This window comes from Amblyomma americanum, chromosome 6, assembly GCF_052857255.1.
Source record: "Amblyomma americanum isolate KBUSLIRL-KWMA chromosome 6, ASM5285725v1, whole genome shotgun sequence".
Classification (NCBI taxonomy): Eukaryota; Metazoa; Arthropoda; class Arachnida; order Ixodida; family Ixodidae; genus Amblyomma; species Amblyomma americanum.
In genome coordinates this window covers 81908340-81915839 of record NC_135502.1, presented here as the reverse complement: position 1 = coordinate 81915839, position 7500 = coordinate 81908340, and the positions used below count along the sequence as shown (strand labels likewise).

Below are 7500 nucleotides of genomic sequence, written 5' to 3'. Positions count from 1 at the left end.
TGTTTACCTAACAAAATTAAAAAAGTGGTCAGTCTTCAGCCGCCAGTGAGGATTGAACTCACGCAAACTGGTTTACGAGACCAGCGCTCTGCCACTGAGCTATAGCGGCGCTTCTTACAGCAGCTCCTTCAGATCAGACATTAGGGAAGCGCTCGCGCCTCTCGGTGCATATTGAATATGGATTTCTATCTCATCGCATTAATTAGCACACTCATGTTTACCTAACAAAATAAAAAAAGTGGTCAGTCTTCAGCCGCCAGTGAGGATTGAACTCACGCAAGCTGGTTTACGAGACCAGCGCTCTGCCACTGAGCTATAGCGGCGCTTCTTACAGCAGCTCCTTCAGATCAGACATTAGGGAAGCGCTCGCGCCTCTCGGTGCATATTGAATATGGATTTCTATCTCATCGCATTAATTAGCACACTCATGTTTACCTAACAAAATAAAAAAAGTGGTCAGTCTTCAGCCGCCAGTGAGGATTGAACTCACGCAAGCTGGTTTACGAGACCAGCGCTCTGCCACTGAGCTATAGCGGCGCTTCTTACAGCAGCTCCTTCAGATCAGACATTAGGGAAGCGCTCGCGCCTCTCGGTGCATATTGAATATGGATTTCTATCTCATCGCATTAATTAGCACACTCATGTTTACCCAACAAAATAAAAAAAGTGGTCAGTCTTCAGCCGCCAGTGAGGATTGAACTCACGCAAGCTGGTTTACGAGACCAGCGCTCTGCCACTGAGCTATAGCGGCGCTTCTTACAGCAGCTCCTTCAGATCAGACATTAGGGAAGCGCTCGCGCCTCTCGGTGCATATTGAATATGGATTTCTATCTCATCGCATTAATTAGCACACTCATGTTTACCTAACAAAATAAAAAAAGTGGTCAGTCTTCAGCCGCCAGTGAGGATTGAACTCACGCAAGCTGGTTTACGAGACCAGCGCTCTGCCACTGAGCTATAGCGGCGCTTCTTACAGCAGCTCCTTCAGATCAGACATTAGGGAAGCGCTCGCGCCTCTCGGTGCATATTGAATATGGATTTCTATCTCATCGCATTAATTAGCACACTCATGTTTACCTAACAAAATAAAAAAAGTGGTCAGGCTTCAGCCGCCAGTGAGGATTGAACTCACTACCGCTGGTTTACGAGAGCAGCGCTCTGCCACTGAGCTATAGCGGCGCTTCTTACAGCAGCTCCTTCAGATCAGACATTAGGGAAGCGCTCGCGCCTCTCGGTGCATATTGAATATGGATTTCTATCTCATCGCAATAATTAGCACACTGATGTTTACCTAACAAAATAAAAAAAGTGGTCAGTCTTCAGCCGCCAGTGAGGATTGAACTCACGCAAGCTGGTTTACGAGACCAGCGCTCTGCCACTGAGCTATAGCGGCGCTTCTTACAGCAGCTCCTTCAGATCAGACATTAGGGAAGCGCTCGCGCCTCTCGGTGCATATTGAATATGGATTTCTATCTCATCGCATTAATTAGCACACTCATGTTTACCTAACAAAATAAAAAAAGTGGTCAGTCTTCAGCCGCCAGTGAGGATTGAACTCACGCAAGCTGGTTTACGAGACCAGCGCTCTGCCACTGAGCTATAGCGGCGCTTCTTACAGCAGCTCCTTCAGATCAGACATTAGGGAAGCGCTCGCGCCTCTCGGTGCATATTGAATATGGATTTCTATCTCATCGCATTAATTAGCACACTCATGTTTACCTAACAAAATAAAAAAAGTGGTCAGTCTTCAGCCGCCAGTGAGGATTGAACTCACGCAAGCTGGTTTACGAGACCAGCGCTCTGCCACTGAGCTATAGCGGCGCTTCTTACAGCAGCTCCTTCAGATCAGACATTAGGGAAGCGCTCGCGCCTCTCGGTGCATATTGAATATGGATTTCTATCTCATCGCATTATATACGCACTCATGTTTACCTAACAAAATAAAAAAAGTGGTCAGGCTTCAGCCGCCAGTAGGATTGAACTCACGACCGCTGGTTTAGGAGACCAGAGCTCTGCCACTGAGCTATAGCGGCGCTTCTTACAGCAGCTCCTTCATATCAGACATTCGGGAAGCGCTCGCGCCTGTCGGTGCATACTGAATATGGATTTCTATCTCATCGCATTATATACGCACTCATGTTTACCTAACAAAATAAAAAAAGTGGTCAGGCTTCAGCCGCCAGTAGGATTGAACTCACGACCGCTGGTTTAGGAGACCAGCGCTCTGCCACTGAGCTATAGCGGCGCTTCTTACAGCAGCTCCTTCATATCAGACATTCGGGAAGCGCTCGCGCCTCTCGGTGCATACTGAATATGGATTTCTATCTCATCGCGTTAATTAGCACACTCATGTTTACCTAACAAAATAAACAAAGTGGTCAGGCTTCAGCCGCCAGTAGGATTGAACTCACGACCGCTGGTTTAGGAGACCAGCGCTCTGCCACTGAGCTATAGCGGCGCTTCTTACAGCAGCTCCTTCAGATCAGACATTAGGGAAGCGCTCGCGCCTCTCGGTGCATACTGAATATGGATTTCTATCTCATCGCGTTAATTAGCACACTCATGTTTACCTAACAAAATAAACAAAGTGGTCAGGCTTCAGCCGCCAGTAGGATTGAACTCACGACCGCTGGTTTAGGAGACCAGCGCTCTGCCACTGAGCTATAGCGGCGCTTCTTACAGCAGCTCCTTCAGATCAGACATTCGGGAAGCGCTCGCGCCTCTCGGTGCATACTGAATATGGATTTCTATCTCATCGCGTTAATTTGCACACTCATGTTTACCTAACAAAATAAACAAAGTGGTCAGGCTTCAGCCGCCAGTGAGGATCGAACTCACGACCGCTGGTTTACAAGACCAGCGCTCTGCCACTGAGCTAATGCGGCGCTTCTTACAGCAGCTCCTTCAGATCAGACATTAGGGAAGCGCTCGCGCCTCTCGGTGCATATTGAATATGGATTTCTATCTCATCGCGTTAATTAGCACACTCATGTTTACCTAACAAAATAAAAAAAGCGGTCAGGCTTCAGCCGCCAGTGAGGATCGAACTCATGACAGCTGGTTTACAAGACCAGCGCTCTGCCACTGAGCTATAGCGGCGCTTCTTACAGCAGCTCCTACAGATCAGACATTAGGGAAGCGCTCGCGCCTCTCGGTGCATATTGAATATGGATTTCTATCTCATCGCATTAATTAGCACACTCATGTTTACCTAACAAAATAAAAAAGTGGTCAGTCTACAGCCGCCAGTGAGGATTGAACTCACGCAAGCTGGTTTACGAGACCAGCGCTCTGCCACTGAGCTATAGCGGCGCTTTTTACAGCAGCTCCTTCAGATCAGACATTAGGGAAGCGCTCGCGCCTCTCGGTGCATATTGAATATGGATTTCTATCTCATCGCATTAATTAGCACACTCATGTTTACCTAACAAAATAAAAAAAGTGGTCAGTCTTCAGCCGCCAGTGAGGATTGAACTCACGCAAGCTGGTTTACGAGACCAGCGCTCTGCCACTGAGCTATAGCGGCGCTTCTTACAGCAGCTCCTTCAGATCAGACATTAGGGAAGCGCTCGCGCCTCTCGGTGCATATTGAATATGGATTTCTATCTCATCGCATTAATTAGCACACTCATGTTTACCTAACAAAATAAAAAAAGTGGTCAGTCTTCAGCCGCCAGTGAGGATTGAACTCACGCAAGCTGGTTTACGAGACCAGCGCTCTGCCACTGAGCTATAGCGGCGCTTCTTACAGCAGCTCCTTCAGATCAGACATTAGGGAAGCGCTCGCGCCTCTCGGTGCATATTGAATATGGATTTCTATCTCATCGCATTAATTAGCACACTCATGTTTACCTAACAAAATAAAAAAAGTGGTCAGTCTTCAGCCGCCAGTGAGGATTGAACTCACGCAAGCTGGTTTACGAGACCAGCGCTCTGCCACTGAGCTATAGCGGCGCTTCTTACAGCAGCTCCTTCAGATCAGACATTAGGGAAGCGCTCGCGCCTCTCGGTGCATATTGAATATGGATTTCTATCTCATCGCATTAATTAGCACACTCATGTTTACCTAACAAAATAAAAAAAGTGGTCAGTCTTCAGCCGCCAGTGAGGATTGAACTCACGCAAGCTGGTTTACGACACCAGCGCTCTGCCACTGAGCTATAGCGGCGCTTCTTACAGCAGCTCCTTCAGATCAGACATTAGGGAAGCGCCCGCGCCTCTCGGTGCATATTGAATATGGATTTCTATCTCATCGCATTAATTAGCACACTCATGTTTACCTAACAAAATAAAAAGTGGTCAGTCTTCAGCCGCCAGTGAGGATTGAACTCACGCAAGCTGGTTTACGAGACCAGCGCTCTGCCACTGAGCTAAAGCGGCGCTTCTTACAGCAGCTCCTTCAGATCAGACATTAGGGAAGCGCTCGCGCCTCTCGGTGCATATTGAATATGGATTTCTATCTCATCGCATTTATTAGCACACTCATGTTTACCTAACAAAATAAAAAAAGTGGTCAGTCTTCAGCCGCCAGTGAGGATTGAACTCACGCAAGCTGGTTTACGAGACCAGCGCTCTGCCACTGAGCTATAGCGGCGCTTTTTACAGCAGCTCCTTCAGATCAGACATTAGGGAAGCGCTCGCGCCTCTCGGTGCATATTGAATATGGATTTCTATCTCATCGCATTAATTAGCACACTCATGTTAACCTAACAAAATAAAAAAAGTGGTCAGTCTTCAGCCGCCAGTGAGGATTGAACTCACGCAAGCTGGTTTACGAGACCAGCGCTCTGCCACTGAGCTATAGCGGCGCTTCTTACAGCAGCTCCTTCAGATCAGACATTAGGGAAGCGCTCGCGCCTCTCGGTGCATATTGAATATGGATTTCTATCTCATCGCATTAATTAGCACACTCATGTTTACCTAACAAAATAAAAAAAGTGGTCAGTCTTCAGCCGCCAGTGAGGATTGAACTCACGCAAGCTGGTTTACGAGACCAGCGCTCTGCCACTGAGCTATAGCGGCGCTTCTTACAGCAGCTCCTTCAGATCAGACATTAGGGAAGCGCTCGCGCCTCTCGGTGCATATTGAATATGGATTTCTATCTCATCGCGTTAATTAGCACACTCATGTTTACCTAACAAAATAAACAAAGTGGTCAGTCTTCAGCCGCCAGTAGGATTGAACTCACGACCGCTGGTTTAGGAGACCAGCGCTCTGCCACTGAGCTATAGCGGCGCTTCTTACAGCAGCTCCTTCAGATCAGACATTAGGGAAGCGCTCGCGCCTCTCGGTGCATATTGAATATGGATTTCTATCTCATCGCATTAATTAGCACACTCATGTTTACCTAACAAAATAAAAAAAGTGGTCAGGCTTCAGCCGCCAGTAGGATTGAACTCACGACCGCTGGTTTAGGAGACCAGCGCTCTGCCACTGAGCTATAGCGGCGCTTCTTACAGCAGCTCCTTCATATCAGACATTCGGGAAGCGCTCGCGCCTCTCGGTGCATACTGAATATGGATTTCTATCTCATCGCGTTAATTAGCACACTCATGTTTACCTAACAAAATAAACAAAGTGGTCAGGCTTCAGCCGCCAGTAGGATTGAACTCACGACCGCTGGTTTAGGAGACCAGCGCTCTGCCACTGAGCTATAGCGGCGCTTCTTACAGCAGCTCCTTCAGATCAGACATTAGGGAAGCGCTCGCGCCTCTCGGTGCATATTGAATATGGATTTCTATCTCATCGCATTAATTAGCACACTCATGTTTACCTAACAAAATAAAAAAAGTGGTCAGGCTTCAGCCGCCAGAAGGATTGAACTCAAGACCGCTGGTTTAGGAGACCAGCGCTCTGCCACTGAGCTATAGCGGCGCTTCTAACAGCAGCTCCTTCAGATCAGACATTAGGGAAGCGCTCGCGCCTCTCGGTGCATACTGAATATGGATTTCTATCTCATCGCGTTAATTAGCACACTCATGTTTACCTAACAAAATAAAAAAAGTGGTCAGGCTTCAGCCGCCAGTAGGATTGAACTCACGACCGCTGGTTTAGGAGACCAGAGCTCTGCCACTGAGCTATAGCGGCGCTTCTTACAGCAGCTCCTTCAGATCAGACATTAGGGAAGCGCTCGCGCCTCTCGGTGCATATTGAATATGGATTTCTATCTCATCGCATTAATTAGCACACTCATGTTTACCTAACAAAATAAAAAAAGTGGTCAGGCTTCAGCCGCCAGTAGGATTGAACTCACGACCGCTGGTTTAGGAGACCAGCGCTCTGCCACTGAGCTATAGCGGCGCTTCTTACAGCAGCTCCTTCAGATCAGACATTAGGGAAGCGCTCGCGCCTCTCGGTGCATACTGAATATGGATTTCTATCTCATCGCGTTAATTAGCACACTCATGTTTACCTAACAAAATAAAAAAAGTGGTCAGGCTTCAGCCGCCAGTAGGATTGAACTCACGACCGCTGGTTTAGGAGACCAGCGCTCTGCCACTGAGCTATAGCGGCGCTTCTTACAGCAGCTCCTTCAGATCAGACATTAGGGAAGCGCTCGCGCCTCTCGGTGCATACTGAATATGGATTTCTATCTCATCGCGTTAATTAGCACACTCATGTTTACCTAACAAAATAAAAAAAGTGGTCAGGCTTCAGCCGCCAGTAGGATTGAACTCACGACCGCTGGTTTAGGAGACCAGCGCTCTGCCACTGAGCTATAGCGGCGCTTCTTACAGCAGCTCCTTCAGATCAGACATTAGGGAAGCGCTCGCGCCTCTCGGTGCATATTGAATATGGATTTCTATCTCATCGCATTAATTAGCACACTCATGTTTACCTAACAAAATAAAAAAAGTGGTCAGGCTTCAGCCGCCAGTAGGATTGAACTCACGACCGCTGGTTTAGGAGACCAGCGCTCTGCCACTGAGCTATAGCGGCGCTTCTTACAGCAGCTCCTTCAGATCAGACATTAGGGAAGCGCTCGCGCCTCTCGGTGCATACTGAATATGGATTTCTATCTCATCGCGTTAATTAGCACACTCATGTTTACCTAACAAAATAAACAAAGTGGTCAGGCTTCAGCCGCCAGTAGGATTGAACTCACGACCGCTGGTTTAGGAGACCAGCGCTCTGCCACTGAGCTATAGCGGCGCTTCTTACAGCAGCTCCTTCAGATCAGACATTAGGGAAGCGCTCGCGCCTCTCGGTGCATATTGAATATGGATTTCTATCTCATCGCATTAATTAGCACACTCATGTTTACCTAACAAAATAAAAAAAGTGGTCAGTCTTCAGCCGCCAGTGAGGATTGAACTCACGCAAGCTGGTTTACGAGACCAGCGCTCTGCCACTGAGCTATAGCGGCGCTTCTTACAGCAGCTCCTTCAGATCAGACATTAGGGAAGCGCTCGCTCCTCTCGGTGCATATTGAATATGGATTTCTATCTCATCGCATTAATTAGCACACTCATGTTTACCTAACAAAATAAAAAAAGTGGT

The 7500-nt window shown here is 47.7% G+C and overlaps 31 non-coding genes across 31 annotated transcripts; all 31 read right to left on the bottom strand.

Annotated features, from left to right (window-relative positions):
- Positions 1 to 37: 37 nt before the first annotated feature.
- TRNAT-CGU (transfer RNA threonine (anticodon CGU)) lies at positions 38 to 109 on the bottom strand. Its single transcript has one exon. It is a non-coding gene; the product is annotated as a tRNA-Thr (tRNA).
- Positions 110 to 251: 142 nt separating this feature from the next.
- On the bottom strand, positions 252 to 323 carry TRNAT-CGU (transfer RNA threonine (anticodon CGU)). Its single transcript has one exon. It is a non-coding gene; the product is annotated as a tRNA-Thr (tRNA).
- Positions 324 to 465: 142 nt separating this feature from the next.
- On the bottom strand, positions 466 to 537 carry TRNAT-CGU (transfer RNA threonine (anticodon CGU)). Its single transcript has one exon. It is a non-coding gene; the product is annotated as a tRNA-Thr (tRNA).
- A 142-nt stretch (positions 538 to 679) lies between these two features.
- TRNAT-CGU (transfer RNA threonine (anticodon CGU)) lies at positions 680 to 751 on the bottom strand. Its single transcript has one exon. It is a non-coding gene; the product is annotated as a tRNA-Thr (tRNA).
- Positions 752 to 893: 142 nt separating this feature from the next.
- Positions 894 to 965, bottom strand: TRNAT-CGU (transfer RNA threonine (anticodon CGU)). Its single transcript has one exon. It is a non-coding gene; the product is annotated as a tRNA-Thr (tRNA).
- A 356-nt stretch (positions 966 to 1321) lies between these two features.
- Positions 1322 to 1393, bottom strand: TRNAT-CGU (transfer RNA threonine (anticodon CGU)). The gene has a single exon. It is a non-coding gene; the product is annotated as a tRNA-Thr (tRNA).
- Positions 1394 to 1535: 142 nt separating this feature from the next.
- TRNAT-CGU (transfer RNA threonine (anticodon CGU)) lies at positions 1536 to 1607 on the bottom strand. Its single transcript has one exon. It is a non-coding gene; the product is annotated as a tRNA-Thr (tRNA).
- Positions 1608 to 1749: 142 nt separating this feature from the next.
- Positions 1750 to 1821, bottom strand: TRNAT-CGU (transfer RNA threonine (anticodon CGU)). The gene has a single exon. It is a non-coding gene; the product is annotated as a tRNA-Thr (tRNA).
- Positions 1822 to 1962: 141 nt separating this feature from the next.
- On the bottom strand, positions 1963 to 2033 carry TRNAR-CCU (transfer RNA arginine (anticodon CCU)). The gene has a single exon. It is a non-coding gene; the product is annotated as a tRNA-Arg (tRNA).
- A 141-nt stretch (positions 2034 to 2174) lies between these two features.
- Positions 2175 to 2245, bottom strand: TRNAR-CCU (transfer RNA arginine (anticodon CCU)). The gene has a single exon. It is a non-coding gene; the product is annotated as a tRNA-Arg (tRNA).
- A 142-nt stretch (positions 2246 to 2387) lies between these two features.
- On the bottom strand, positions 2388 to 2458 carry TRNAR-CCU (transfer RNA arginine (anticodon CCU)). Its single transcript has one exon. It is a non-coding gene; the product is annotated as a tRNA-Arg (tRNA).
- Positions 2459 to 2600: 142 nt separating this feature from the next.
- Positions 2601 to 2671, bottom strand: TRNAR-CCU (transfer RNA arginine (anticodon CCU)). The gene has a single exon. It is a non-coding gene; the product is annotated as a tRNA-Arg (tRNA).
- A 142-nt stretch (positions 2672 to 2813) lies between these two features.
- TRNAT-UGU (transfer RNA threonine (anticodon UGU)) lies at positions 2814 to 2885 on the bottom strand. Its single transcript has one exon. It is a non-coding gene; the product is annotated as a tRNA-Thr (tRNA).
- Positions 2886 to 3027: 142 nt separating this feature from the next.
- Positions 3028 to 3099, bottom strand: TRNAT-UGU (transfer RNA threonine (anticodon UGU)). The gene has a single exon. It is a non-coding gene; the product is annotated as a tRNA-Thr (tRNA).
- A 141-nt stretch (positions 3100 to 3240) lies between these two features.
- On the bottom strand, positions 3241 to 3312 carry TRNAT-CGU (transfer RNA threonine (anticodon CGU)). Its single transcript has one exon. It is a non-coding gene; the product is annotated as a tRNA-Thr (tRNA).
- A 142-nt stretch (positions 3313 to 3454) lies between these two features.
- TRNAT-CGU (transfer RNA threonine (anticodon CGU)) lies at positions 3455 to 3526 on the bottom strand. The gene has a single exon. It is a non-coding gene; the product is annotated as a tRNA-Thr (tRNA).
- Positions 3527 to 3668: 142 nt separating this feature from the next.
- Positions 3669 to 3740, bottom strand: TRNAT-CGU (transfer RNA threonine (anticodon CGU)). Its single transcript has one exon. It is a non-coding gene; the product is annotated as a tRNA-Thr (tRNA).
- A 142-nt stretch (positions 3741 to 3882) lies between these two features.
- TRNAT-CGU (transfer RNA threonine (anticodon CGU)) lies at positions 3883 to 3954 on the bottom strand. The gene has a single exon. It is a non-coding gene; the product is annotated as a tRNA-Thr (tRNA).
- A 568-nt stretch (positions 3955 to 4522) lies between these two features.
- TRNAT-CGU (transfer RNA threonine (anticodon CGU)) lies at positions 4523 to 4594 on the bottom strand. Its single transcript has one exon. It is a non-coding gene; the product is annotated as a tRNA-Thr (tRNA).
- Positions 4595 to 4736: 142 nt separating this feature from the next.
- Positions 4737 to 4808, bottom strand: TRNAT-CGU (transfer RNA threonine (anticodon CGU)). Its single transcript has one exon. It is a non-coding gene; the product is annotated as a tRNA-Thr (tRNA).
- Positions 4809 to 4950: 142 nt separating this feature from the next.
- On the bottom strand, positions 4951 to 5022 carry TRNAT-CGU (transfer RNA threonine (anticodon CGU)). The gene has a single exon. It is a non-coding gene; the product is annotated as a tRNA-Thr (tRNA).
- A 142-nt stretch (positions 5023 to 5164) lies between these two features.
- TRNAR-CCU (transfer RNA arginine (anticodon CCU)) lies at positions 5165 to 5235 on the bottom strand. The gene has a single exon. It is a non-coding gene; the product is annotated as a tRNA-Arg (tRNA).
- A 142-nt stretch (positions 5236 to 5377) lies between these two features.
- On the bottom strand, positions 5378 to 5448 carry TRNAR-CCU (transfer RNA arginine (anticodon CCU)). Its single transcript has one exon. It is a non-coding gene; the product is annotated as a tRNA-Arg (tRNA).
- A 142-nt stretch (positions 5449 to 5590) lies between these two features.
- TRNAR-CCU (transfer RNA arginine (anticodon CCU)) lies at positions 5591 to 5661 on the bottom strand. The gene has a single exon. It is a non-coding gene; the product is annotated as a tRNA-Arg (tRNA).
- A 355-nt stretch (positions 5662 to 6016) lies between these two features.
- On the bottom strand, positions 6017 to 6087 carry TRNAR-CCU (transfer RNA arginine (anticodon CCU)). Its single transcript has one exon. It is a non-coding gene; the product is annotated as a tRNA-Arg (tRNA).
- A 142-nt stretch (positions 6088 to 6229) lies between these two features.
- TRNAR-CCU (transfer RNA arginine (anticodon CCU)) lies at positions 6230 to 6300 on the bottom strand. The gene has a single exon. It is a non-coding gene; the product is annotated as a tRNA-Arg (tRNA).
- Positions 6301 to 6442: 142 nt separating this feature from the next.
- On the bottom strand, positions 6443 to 6513 carry TRNAR-CCU (transfer RNA arginine (anticodon CCU)). The gene has a single exon. It is a non-coding gene; the product is annotated as a tRNA-Arg (tRNA).
- Positions 6514 to 6655: 142 nt separating this feature from the next.
- TRNAR-CCU (transfer RNA arginine (anticodon CCU)) lies at positions 6656 to 6726 on the bottom strand. Its single transcript has one exon. It is a non-coding gene; the product is annotated as a tRNA-Arg (tRNA).
- Positions 6727 to 6868: 142 nt separating this feature from the next.
- Positions 6869 to 6939, bottom strand: TRNAR-CCU (transfer RNA arginine (anticodon CCU)). Its single transcript has one exon. It is a non-coding gene; the product is annotated as a tRNA-Arg (tRNA).
- Positions 6940 to 7081: 142 nt separating this feature from the next.
- On the bottom strand, positions 7082 to 7152 carry TRNAR-CCU (transfer RNA arginine (anticodon CCU)). Its single transcript has one exon. It is a non-coding gene; the product is annotated as a tRNA-Arg (tRNA).
- A 142-nt stretch (positions 7153 to 7294) lies between these two features.
- Positions 7295 to 7366, bottom strand: TRNAT-CGU (transfer RNA threonine (anticodon CGU)). The gene has a single exon. It is a non-coding gene; the product is annotated as a tRNA-Thr (tRNA).
- Between the last annotated feature and the right edge of the window lie 134 nt (positions 7367 to 7500).